We start from the raw sequence: 13,190 nt of genomic DNA on the forward strand, positions 1-13,190 counted from the left end.
AAAAATAAGCCGGTTTTGAACTCAGATCTCCTGAGAACCAGCTCCATGCCCTGCCTCCCCATCTCCTGCGCAACCACAGGCAAATCACTTCATCTCACCCAGCTGCGAAGTGAGGATAAGAAGTACTTTGTTCACCCAGGCTTGTTTGACTTTGCTGTGCAGACTGCAGGCCCTGCAGGGCGCAAGCTCTCTATCTTCCCACGTATGTAGAACAGCCATTTTTTGAAATAACCAGCCAATGCACCACATGAATTTGTGAGCCCCAAAGATGTGACAGAGAGGTATTTGGAAACACAACAGAGCAAGTGTGTTGCTATCCTGTGATGCTTGCAGCCTTTGGATGCAGAATCAACTTCTAACCTGTACAATGCTGCGAGCAACTGCCCCAGCAGTCACAAACCTCAGGAGCCTCAGGCAGGCTGCAGCTAAATTTAGATCCTCTCTTCCATGCTTCAGCTGGAGTTTTCACAGATAGATTGTATTTCCCCAGTGCAGTCAGTGTGCTCAGAGGGATCCCTTGTTTCTCTAGTTAGTTATTACCATCCTGCAGGGAGAAGGGGCCTTGTTTGCACTAGGAATGCCAGACAAGCTGTTCTGAGCAAAACGGTGAATGCCAAGTCTCTTTATCAATGTGTCCAGGCTAGAAACTCCTCTGAGTGACAGGGACTCTGAGGAACCACACACAGCAGTCACCTCTGCTGCCGCTGTTGAGAGAAGCCTTTGCAGGGCAAGGGGAAGGGCCCAGGAGACCAGAAATCCTGATCCAGCAATGGGAGAACTCCCCAGGCCCCCTGGGGTGCATTGTGGAAAATTGCCTTCCATCCCCAGGGTTACTCCAGCCATTCGTAATCCATACACACGCACAACCCAATCCTTCCCTTGAGGTCTGCCAGCAGTGCTGCTTTCTGTAGGACTCAAAATTATCAAACAAAATACTTGTCCCTTACCAGATCAGGAAAAGCTCAATGATACTGAAACATCTTTGCCCTGGGGCCACTTGATGCTTGCTTTAACTGTGTTACTCCATTAAGGATGATACGATTTAAGTCTGACTGTCTGGTTTGCATCATGATTAATAGCAGTTGGTTAGCCATATTCCTTGGATATTAGCAGCAGAGCTTTCCTCTGTTGATTTCTCATTGCTCCTAACAAGGTGAAGGACTCCAGTCTCGGCAAACAGAAAAGTCTGACTATTAGCAGAGATGAAACGGTCAAACAAGGAAAAAGATAACCCTGAATCACTGCTAAGCAGCCAGATACCAATTAGATGCATTGCTTCTCAGGATCACCATGCACATCACTTTACCCAGGTTTGAACCTAAGCTGTGAAACAACATTTCAAAGACAATTAAAACATCATAAGCAATCATGTGTGAATACTCCTAAATGCAGCTACTAAATAAGATACAACGACAGAACAGCAAAGGGAGAAATCATAGTTTAATCTAACCCTTAATGGTTGTTTATTATCTAAATGATTACCCCAATTTCGAACTAGCCACTTGTTACAGACTGGAACTATATCACAGCTTTTTCCATCTTGAATTCAAGGCTCGATGGAGATGGTATTCCACAAGTTTACGGTCAGTGAACATAGGATAGAGACTTACAGACTGAACACACTTGATCCTACTAGACCCTCCTATGCCCACTAAGTGATTTGGATGGAAGGCCACTGGTGTATTCTGAAAATTGGTTAATGTCAGAGCCTCAGAGTGCAAAAGCTTCATCTGGCCCCACGACTGCTGCAGAACTGACAGAAGCGTGTAAAAAAGCATTACCTGGAGGCAGGAGAGTGGCTGTCTCTGAGAGGGGACCGAAGGAGCCCAGGTTCTGTGGGATGCTGGCGATGGGTTCAAGTTGCTCTGTCAAGAAGGTAGAGTAGTAGAGGAACTACTGGATGGGAGCGGGGCACATTCGTTGAAGAAACAGTGAAAAACATTCACCGGGATAGTCAGGGTACCATCAGTACAAGCTAGTTTTGCTGCTCCCTGCAGTGTTTAAATCAAGGCTGGACATCCTTGTCAGAGAGATGGTGCTCATGCCGCAGCTTTTGGCTGATGCTGTACCTGGGCTGCAGGAGGCTTTCCCAGCTCAGCAGCACCCAGTTCTCCTGCTGCTGGGGCACCCGTGGCTAGGCACTGCAGCAGGGCAGCCTCCCCTGCCCTCTCCACTCCTGGCTGGCAGATGCAAACCCATGCAGCTGTCAGACATCTCCAACCTCCATCTACAGCCCCTGGGACAACCAGGGCGGCCTTCTCTGCCCTCAGACATATACACACAAGGCCCTACTCAGTGATGGAGTTCATTAGCTTCAATTTAGCTGCAATGAAGACATAAGCAGAGAAGCACAGCAATGGCTCTAGCAGGTCTGGCCAGTTCTGGAGTCCTCTCTCTAATTATGGCCATGAGCACTGGCCTGGGAGGGGCTATATGGTAGTGCCTAACTTTATATTAGAGCAGGTAAGGGCCAAATAGCAAAGGGTCTGATCTTACATCCAAACCGCACAGTGATAGGAGAGTAATTCAATGGAAGAAAAAGGGCAGTGCTCACCCACCTTTCACCCTCCTCTAATATTCTCTTCTTCCCAGACAACTCATTCTGTTCTCTCAGGGGTAAGTCAACATCTTGTTCAGCTATTTTTTCTCATATTCAGCTGCCAGGGTGGACTCCTGTATTTGCAGCTAGTTCCCCTGACGGTCTGAAACTTACTCAATTACCAAATCCTTAGGTCTTGGACTCTGCTGCTTGCTTCTTCAGAGGAAACCCTGTCGTTCTTCCCTCAGGGCCCCTGACCTGACACACATTTCTTCTTAGCGAAGCTCACTTCATTAACCGAGCGGTACCTAACTCCCGCTTTATTGCTTCCGTCCGCTTTATTGCTTCCGTCTTTGCTTCTTTGGCTTTAAGGTTTTCTAACGCAAAGAGTTTTATCAAAGCAGATAGTCTGCAGCTGATGTTAGTGCTGCAACAAAACGGTCGACTAATTGCCCAGCCATGTGGAATTAAGCTTTCCGGCTCAGACCTGTCCAACAGTGTCTCTGCACAAAGCAAAGTCAGCTCCTCCGTGTCATTGTCTTGATGTTGGCCTGAGTCTGCGATGGGGGGGGCTGAGCCCTGTTGTCTGTTGGTGGCAGAGAGGTAGAAGGGAGACGCATCTCATTTGCATGAGTAACCACCCACCATGCCAGGCCAAATATTGTCATTGTTTCCATTAAAATATTCATTTGTGCTTGGAAAGAAAAGATTAAATTGAGTTGCCTTTACTGCACAGATAGAGGGAGAAGAAAATTACATTTGTTGTGTCTTCAGCAATGGATTCACGCTCCCCATGCCCCAGTGGTACACCACTAACTCATTGTACTTGGACACAAACAGGACAACCTGGGATACAAAACAGTCCCAGACAGTCTGGTTTTGCAATATACCTCACATCAGAAGTCAACGGATTGTTTTCCACTCAGATTTGTCTCCCCAAAGGAAAACGGTTAAAATATAATATTCTAAGGGTTTTTTTTTTTCTTTTTTTTTTTTAATTTTGAGAGTAAGTGATTTATGTTAGGGGAATAAGTCTGGAAAGGCACTGGTTTCTTTTTATGGTCATACATCCAGGGAGCTGACCAAGCACTGGCGCTGGCAGTGGTTGAGGCAGTGAGGCTGCGCCCACAGCCACCAGTCCTGCAGCACGGCAGACACCTAGAGCTGCTTCCAGGCCACTCCTGCCTGAGGGAGTCGCTGTGGGGTTCGTGTATGCTGCCTTCATCCTGTCAAGCAAGTGGGTGGCATACACAGTAAAATCTTTGTCCCCATCACCTGTTTCAGAAAGTTAAGGTACAGACGGGTGGAGGAACAGAAACTAATGTCTTGTATTTAGCTCCAACTATCAGGGAGGGCTACCCACATATGTTTTCATTTTTTTTCCCCTCCCTTGTTAATACAGAATCCCGGTAGTCATATACTACCTACAGGGATACTCCAGACCCTAAGCTGATCTAACCCATGCATCCTACATCAGTCAAGACAACCTTCAGGAGGTCTTAATGGTTTGTTTGAGTCCCCTGAACTCCAAAGCCCCTTCCATCTAGCTGACCACCACTACAAAAGCTGTTCAGCCTCTGCTACCTTCCCAGGGGGAGGCGGGCGATCTGTGTGTTTATCTGAAGTCAGAGATTTTTTTTTGGTAGGTGCATCTGACAGGATCCAAGAGGCACTCTCACTACTCAGCACAGAAGGTGGAGAACTTTGCATCAATCTTTTGATTGTGGGGGAGTTCAGCATAAATCCTAGCTTATGACATGAGCTATAAGATGCTTCACCTCAAGGCCAGTGTCACATGTGGCACTGTGACCCTTGCCCTTAATGTGCCTATTAACATGTCCTGCCTTGCCTTTGTAAATGGCTACTAAGAACTAAAGGACGTTTGAAACTGCTGTACAGCAAGAAACACAAGTTTGCCGGTACGTGACTTGCAATGCACTCTAACAATCACATAATTATAGCTACAATCCATTCACCCAGCCAGAGAGAAGAGGTGGAATTGTTTAAGAGAATTCTCTTGCTGAGGATTGCCGCAGCTGCCATACAGTGACACCACAACACGACTCGCAGAGCCTGCAGAGGGACTGGGGGTACTCAGGAATAGCTGCTTGTGTTCACTAACAACCAACACATCACCAAGCGCAAGTGAGGGACAGATGCCCAGGGATGAGACCCTCTCTGACGGCACTGGGCTGTCAGAGGAACGTCTCTGAGCTGAGTCCTCAACCTAGGTACCTCTTAGGAAAGTAGAAGGAAAATCAGCGCTTAATGTGAGTTTCTAGGAGCTAAATGTCAGGTTTATTGCTAGTTGTTGTTCTTGGTCTCATGTTTTCCTTCCTGCTGCACTCCCAGTATTGCTGGGAGAAATGTAACGCTTTCCTTTACTGGAAAAGGTTGCTTTGCCCTTTTCCCCAGCAATTGCAGCAAGAACAAGGCAATGTAAAGCCCACGGCCAGTCTGGAATGCTCAAGACTCAGAAGATGCTTTCGATGAAGGGAGCAATGTCAGTTTAAAGATAGGCAGGATCAAACATCAGGACATAGGGAGCAGTGACACACACCTCTATTTTGAAAGTATGAAGAACAGCATGCTACAGTCTCTGTTGGCAGAGCAGACAGACAGACATCTGCAGTGCAGTGTGAAATGGGAAAGCTGAACATTAACATGTAGCATTTGGACATTGAGGGGACAGGAACTTCAGCTTGTCTCATCAGAAGGTTCTTAAAAGCTAAAATCTGCTTTGCAAACGACACACGGATATGAACTGTAGACAGGGTGACAGTCTATTGCACAGACTCCTGTGGTGCCAAACGATCTTAGCCACTTCTCAAGGTCTTTCTTTTTTTTTGATGTGTTCTAGATACCCCAGCTGTGAGCTCAGACAACAGCAAGAAGACCAGGACTGATATGAACTTGAACATGATTCAAGTTGCATGGGAGGCCAGCCTGGAAAGTAAGTGGAGAGAAAGCTGCCGAGCCGATGAACTCTGAGTAGCCCGTGTTGCTAAGGAGACGCATTACAGCATCCTTTAGCTGGAATTTCCTAAGTGATGAAGGGCTCCATGCCCAGGAACATCACTGCAGCTCAGCCCAGAAGGGATACAGATACCAATAACCAAGGTCAGATCATCTGCCAGGCTGAAGCAGAATCTCCCAGCCAACTGGACACAGCAGAGCAAGCCTTCAGATGGCATCAAACCCAAGTTTGTTACGGTCCCTCTGCTAGATGGCTTCAGAGCAGAATTTAGTCATATGGCATCTTCAGTGCTGAAGGTCACAAGTTCAGTCCTTGGCAACCTGGTTATCACTCCGGGAGAGAGGACAGACATGATGGTAGGAGAAGGGGTGTGCAAAAGGCAGCACTGGCCAGATGGTGGGGCAGTTTTATGTGACATTTCTACTGGCACAGCACACTGTGAATCTGTAAGGCTTCTTCCACCTACTTCATGGCTGTACACAGCTGGTTACTAATGCTGCTGCCAGATCAGCTTCTCAGAGGATTTGCTTATCTCCTGCAGTGGATGCTTTGTGAAAGGCTGACAGCTTTTAGAATTGCAACTGGAGACTTCCAGGATGAAGACGAAAGGTAGAATCAGGCTAAAACGTCCCCCCTCTTCACACAGCAACTTTAGATCTCTCCCATCAGAAGCAAGAGGTTATGGATCGATGGACAACACCCCCCTCACAAGCCTCAGTGGTGCCTCAGAGGGCAATTCTCCCAGGGGACACACCACACCTATGACCAAAGTCTGCCTCAACTGCTCCTCAGCCTGTAGTCAATGTGCTCTTGGCTGAAAGAGAAGCACTGGGGGACAGTGCTACTGTGTGCAACAAGTCAGCCATGAGGAAATGTATTAAACCTTGTCTCCTGTCTGACCTGTGGTGCTCTGGGCTCTCTCAGCTGAAAAACTGCTGGGTCACACTGCCTCCCTGCAGCAGTACCTAACAGCCGTGGAGAGGGGCTGGGCCCCTCGTGGAGCCGTACAAACACAACAAACAGGCAGCTCTCCAAGCTGGTGGTTGCCAGACTCCGACTCACGACTCCAAGCAGGAGACTAAACTTCCATCAGCTTTTCCTGGGCTTAGTTGGGAGCTACAGATCACTCGCACTCCATCTCACACCGAGATGATGCTTCAGTACACCCAGCACGGAGGCTTTGCCAGCCAAAGAGCATGAGGACTTCATCCCTACCAATTCCAGACCCCTCCCATATGCCTCAATCACTAACTTCCACAAGCAAAAAGAAGCCAACAAGCCACAGGTGGGCCACAGGTGGCTGTAAAGTGCTCTGGAACTTGGCAGCTGCTAGGAAAGGAGGGTTCCCCCGTATGTCTTTAAAAAATACTCTTAATGAGGACAGCCTCAGCATTACAAAATGCAGTATTTTAGTGTTGTTGGTTCCTATTTCATCTATTATTTACAGGAAAAGACCTATCTGAGAAAAAAAAAAAATGCTCTTCTGAACTCTTTCCATGACTGTCTCAGCAATTCAGCTTTTGTGCTGGCTACTTTTTTGCTTCTCTTCTTTTTATTGCTAATTTCTTCAATTTTCCACTTAAAATCCTTATTTGCATGATGGCTCTGTCCAGCCTTAAGCAGATTTTTCCTGTCTTTGACTTTTATCTCATTCTTTTTTTTCTTTTTTTTTTTTAAATTAAAACCAGCTTTGAATTAGGTCACTGAAACATTCTTTCCCCCATCTTCCTCTCCCTCCACAGAGTTCCTCCCACTGTAATCCTGCTGGACCCTCTGTCAGTCTCAGCACATCACCATCACAAGAGCAAGCCTTCAGCATGGAAAAGGTGATCCCGATCCACCCCTGGCTGTCAGCTGCCGACTGATCCCAAAGCAGATCCTAGCCGCACATGGGTGTCTTATGCTGGTCACTCCCAGAGGAACTCTGCTTTGGCTATGAACCTGCTCCAGGTCTCATCCGAGCTGGATGGTAGTTGTAGCATGTTGGAGTAAATCCCTTTAACACGTAACAGCATAAACGCTTCATGCTCCTAAGGCATTTTCACATCTGCAGGACTAGACAGAATCGAACCCTTGTGGGAGAGACCTCCTAGTGCAAAAGAACGTCTATACTTTGTGGAAGAACAAATTTAACACGAGGTATGAGCCTTTCCATTTCCACTACCCATTCTGCCCTCGCACAGCCATTTAGATGACTGGGAGGAAAGAAAAATCACTGTCAGGATGGCTCAGCTGGCATTTGCTAAGACCCTAATGAGGCCCAGTTTCACGCCTACTCTGACACGGCCTAAAGTGTTGCTGCAGAGACTGTTAGCAGAAGGGAGAGTGCAAATGCCTCAGGAAAACCTGTGCAAGCTGAGATGCCAGTAGCTACAAATCAAACTGGCACAAATCTGGGTAATGATACTAATTTCAAGTGAGTTGTTCCCTGTTCACATTAGAATGAGCCAGCTCATGATATGACTTTTTACTTTTTACAGGTAGTTGCAGAAAAATGAAGAAAGAATCTACATTGGCAATTACCTTCTTTGCCTAATCCTGGCCTGCTGTAGAGACCCAGTACATCTTGGGAAAGGAGGGAACAAGGGGTTACACAGCTCATTTATAAATTGAAGTCTCAGTGGTGTTCATTCACTTGTTCCCACTCCTGAATTAGCTACTGTTTCACAATAAGACCAATATTTTTCAGCTCCATTTAATGCTTAGCGGGATCGCGTTGCATTGAGGTCACAGAAATGACTGCCGTGTGTTGGAGAGGGAGACCCATGTTAGTTTTTAGTTGTCTGTCATGTGTACCTGTATCATCCTAGCTGCTGCAGCAGAGAAAGCCCCACAGACTAGAATTGATCTTGCTTTTCCAAACATCTCTGTAATCCTGCTGCTGCTGCAGCGAGATTACTACCGCTAGAACACTGGAACAGGAAAACATACAAGCATAAAGAGCAGTTAGGTCAGCACAAACATCCAGGTAGCTATCTCTGACAGCAGCCCAAAATAGATACGTGGAAAAACTGTAAGAATTAATAGCAAGCATATATATTCTTTCCCCAGATAGTCCCTCAGACCCCAACCTTTGGGGCTCAGGGACATTCAGAGTTGGATATCACTTCCACATGCTTAGTATTCCTGAGCAGATTTCTCTTCCATTAATCAGTCTAGTAACCCCTCTGTATTGTGTAAATCAGGGCACAGCAAGGAGTTCCTCAGTTAAACTACCAGTGCAAGGAACAACCTCCTTTTGTTTCTTATGATCCTGCGCCCCACAGCTGGATGCTTCACTTGGTGCTTTCTTGTTCGGGAAGTGGTAGTGCACATTCATTCCCTCCCCATCCTCTCCAGGCCTCTCATGACTTCACAGACCTTTCTCTTACATGCCTGCAATCAGCAGTCTTTCGGACGCAGGTGTCCCATCACTCCTTACCCTGAGGCCATCACAGACTTTTGAACACTTCTGTCACCCTCCTCTGAACCTCTCCCAGTTTTGCGAGATCCTTTATGAAATGGGAAGACCAAAAATGCACAGTGCTGGTGGGCTGCCAAAATTAACTCAGCAGTAGTTGCCACATCCCTGCTGTATACTGCAATCATTTCTAGGGCAGTGTAACAGCTCCTGATGTGTCTTTGCTGAGAAGAGAAGGTATGAAAGTAGAGGACATACTTGATCTCTGCCAACTGCTGCTATTCAGGAAAAGGGGATGAGCAAGATCTTCCTAAGCAAAGGCTGAAAAATCAGTGTCCCAGACACAAAATGTTTCCCTGCAGGCCTGGGCCCATCCCCAGACTCCCATCATTTTGGGACAGGAGAGAAAAAAGGAGACAGAAAAGGATTAGCTATGCTCCACAGAGTAACCAGTGTGATCCAATTAGTGGCCTGTGCTACAAACATGGCCACAGCTAAGATGTGAAGCCAATTGAACCCTGTCATCGCTCGCCTTTCATAACAGCTGCCAGGTCTGGACTCCTCAGCACAGCTGTCCATCACTTAGCTCCCCACCAGGCACAACTGAGCGTAAAATCCTGGCCAGAAAGAGAAGCACAATCATTCACCAGGCACCACAAGCAGCAAGAAGCAGATGGACAAAACCGAGCCTTTCCTCCCACCCCCTTTCCACAGAAGACAAGTGCACACATGCTGACAGGCGGCCATGCAACACTGGGGCAGAGCAGGCACTTCATTACCAGTCTCCTATGCAGCCCACTGCCTTCAGCTCCCCGCTCTCACCGTACCGCCTCTGCAGCACTTGGTGGGAAGTTGGTGTTTGGCCAAATGCGAGAGGCTCTCAGAAGAGAATCAGACACACGGCATTATCAGCTGACATCCGCAGTCTTATCTAGTCGCTTTGTAAAGCTCCTCAGCTCAGGGCAACCTCCACCTTTTTAATTTCTAAAAGGCTGATGCTAAGTAATTGTTTAATATCTCCACAGCATTCGCTCCCCTTTATCTTGGAATCCCTGCTGTAATTCATTGACGAAGCTGTCTTTTCTCTTTTCTCTTTTCTCTTTCTCTATTCCATCGTGTATGTACTTGAAAATGCTTTCATTGTAAGCAGAGATACTTGCTGCTAATTGATGCTTATTATTCCTTTTAAGCCTGTAATTGCTTTTGTCTAAATTTATTTCTTTCTCTAACCCCCCTCCAAATTCCTAAAATTTGGTTTTCTCTTCTGATCAGCCCAAATCCTGGTGTTAGAAAGATTATTTGAATGTGTGCCAAAGGTTTTACTGTAGCTTTGACATACTGGCTTTTCACATCTGTGGAGTTTACTTCAACTTCTTGAATGCTTACAGGCAAACTGGGTGGCCTGCAACTGGTAATCTCTCAGCTGTCTTAATGAGGGCAGATTTTAGGTGTCAGCTTCCACGCAGACTTTAGATTAGAAGGCTACAAAGGCTCCTTAGATTATCTCATTTCTTTCTTACACAACAAAGGATTTCTGAGTCAATTCTCTCAGCAGATAATGAAACAAATGGAATAAAATACAGTTTTGTTTATAACCGACAGAGCACCAGTTCTTCCTGATGATCTCTGTTACTTCTTCCACAGGCTTTACTGGACTGACCCAAAGGAGTTTCCAGCCCACCACTCCCCGAAGGACTGCTCTCCCCCTCATACACACCTTTCCAGAGCTCACCATGAAGACTATTCATATCCACCCGGCTGAACTCAGACCCATTCAGTAGTACTCCTATCTACAGCAGAGGTTTGCTACCAGAATGGTTTACTGGAGTGCTTTAAATACTTCCCTCCTGGCAACATCATCTACCTTATGTCTACATTGCTATCGCAGCACCAGGACAACGCAGCCCACCCAGGTCTCCGTGGGAAAGAAGCAGGAGTAACCACGATTGTGCCTGGACTTGGGTAGAAGCTGGTGAGCAGCTGGATCTATGCCATTTTAGACACTCAGCCACCAGCACAGACATCACGTAAATATTCCCCACATCTCAAAGTACCAAGGAGGAACAAGAACACTTACTATCACACAAGAACATTTACTGCTGAGAGTTTGCTGCATTTCATTTTAAACAAGTTGCTTTTGCAGCTCTAGTGACCTGAGGAGCCCAGAATATGAACATTAACAAAAGAAACAAATAAATAACGCATTCCAATTACACCTTTAATAAGATGCAATGTGCTAGAAGTCTATGTGGATGCAACAGCAATTTCTAATTAAAAACATGTAATTAATTATTAACATGAAAAAGTTTTAGTATTATTCCAGTGAGTTCAAATCCAAGAGTGCTCTCAGAGTGAATTCAAGATAATGACTGCTAATGCTCTGGGGTGTTTTCCTGTTTGTTTATTACTATTCTTATCAAGGGAAACGGTTATTTTTTTCAGACAGCTACACTGCTGTCGATAGGAGGCCATTAGGAGTTGCTCTGATGGCAAATCACCCCCACTTGCTAAAAAGACCTGCTGCACAACAACCTCATCCTTTTTTAAAGGACTAGGTGTGGCCCTCTGTTCTAAGTGATACCTCCTTCAAACTCTCTCAGACACCTTTGTGGGCTGCAGTCAACAGACCAAGGACCCCGCAGGTGGAGGAAGCCCTTTCAGCCAGCAGCATCCACTGAAGAGATCAGAGGAGTCCAAGAGCGGCTGGGGGACATGAGCTCTTCCAGACAGGAACGTACAACTGGTGAGACTATCTAGTGCAGTGTACAATGCAGCCTCGAATAGGAGTCCGTGAAAAGAACATGGCCACAGATTGCCCCGAGCACTGTGGGTATGCTGTGCACCTCTACAAGGTTCTGTGTTTCAGGAATTACTCAGGAAGTTCGTGGCCATTCACCACTGGAACGAACTAGGCCCAAGACCAGCATGAGCCATGCCAAGTGAGAACTTGCTACTTATCAGCTACCTTTCCATGGAAAGGAAAGAAGACACCAAATTTAAACCAACCCAAACCCAGTAAGATACAGACACCAGAGGTAAGGAAGATTGGTCATGTAATCAGTAAATAAATCTGCAATTTAGGCCCTTCCACAAAGCTCTACTACCTGGCAGTAATTAGGATATTTACCCTTGAAGTATGAAGCTGGCAGCAGAGAGTCAAGTAGATTCTTCTGACTTGTATAAAATGTGTACCAAAAAAAATAAATATAGTGGTTTTAGGATGCTAGAACAGAAAGTAGCCTCAGGAGAGGCCTGAGGCAATAAAAGTTTGGAGTAAGACATCAAGAGCTTTGCACTTAATTGTAGGGGGGCAGATTTGGCCCTCGTGGAAGTGAGCAATTTCAAACTAAAAAAGAGCATAGCTTGGTGGATCAAAGATTGCGTTGGGGCTTAGGAAACCAAAGCTGATTTTTCAGCTCTCACGAGTAATCTGGCTTCTCTCTATGCTTTTGCTTGAAATGCAATGGAACTATAGTCTCCCTCACTATTCACACAGCCCAGCGCCTGGCAGCTTGGTCCTACCATAACATAGAGGATATTAATAGAGGAACTACACTTCTGTATTTAGCTCCCTGTTTTGGATGGAGATGAAAATGAGCTGAACTATGAATCCAGCTAACAATGGACAAAAACTCCCTGGGTGGAACTCTGAGTGATGACAATCCTCAGAATGCCTGAAGAGTTTTCCCGCCAGCTGAACGGCTTTTCTGTAATAAAAAGGACAGCTTTAGGGAAAAAAAAAAAAAAAGAGAGAGAAACCTAAGCAGAAAGGAAGGCTGTGAGTAAAGAAGCTGAAAAAAATAGCTGAGGGAGTCTTTTCTCCCCTTCCCTATCCAGCCTTGTAGACCAACACACACTACTAAAGAGCAAGGCAAAAATGACCACTGTAGCAGCTTGTCTGTGAAAGATTAGTTGGCATCGTAACACTTGGAAGCCACTGAGAAGCGTGTCAACACTATACACAGTGAAAAAGCAGAAGTAAAGGAGGAAACTCAACGTGCCCTTTATTGATTATAGTTCCGTTCATCCCGTATCTCTACCTTTGGGGTCAAGTGGACACGCGATCTGGAGAACTCCTGGAAATGCCTTAGGCTGAGAGCTTGAGCTCACGAGGCATAAACAAGCCATTCCGAGCCTCCTTCCTTTCCTTCAGCTATGGAGAAATAACGAATCATTTGTTTTCCAGTATTTGGGTCTGAGTCTCTGGGCCAGGTTTAGCAGTGATTAATGTGAGAGTGTACATGACAACCAAAATGCTAATGACCTAGACCTCA

General features: G+C 46.1%; 2 long non-coding RNA genes across 3 annotated transcripts in view; one reads left to right on the forward strand and one right to left on the reverse strand.

Moving 5' to 3' along the window:
- LOC308180997 overlaps positions 1 to 11,343 on the forward strand; it is a 36,038-nt gene extending 24,695 nt beyond the window's left edge. The window contains exons 1-2 of one of the 2 annotated variants that reach the window (XR_013941268.1): positions 1 to 7,913; positions 7,997 to 11,343. The exon at positions 1 to 7,913 is cut by the window's left edge and continues 24,695 nt beyond it. This is a non-coding gene — a long non-coding RNA (uncharacterized lncRNA). The remainder of the gene's footprint in view (positions 7,914 to 7,996) is intronic. The other variant, XR_013941269.1, reaches the window with a different exon arrangement.
- Positions 1 to 13,190, reverse strand: part of LOC308180998 — a 244,292-nt gene that overhangs the window by 179,874 nt on the left and 51,228 nt on the right. The gene's annotated exons all lie outside the window — the stretch shown is intronic.

This window comes from Anser brachyrhynchus, assembly GCF_964034855.1.
Source record: "Anser brachyrhynchus genome assembly, chromosome: 20".
In the NCBI taxonomy this organism is placed as follows: domain Eukaryota; kingdom Metazoa; phylum Chordata; class Aves; order Anseriformes; family Anatidae; genus Anser; species Anser brachyrhynchus.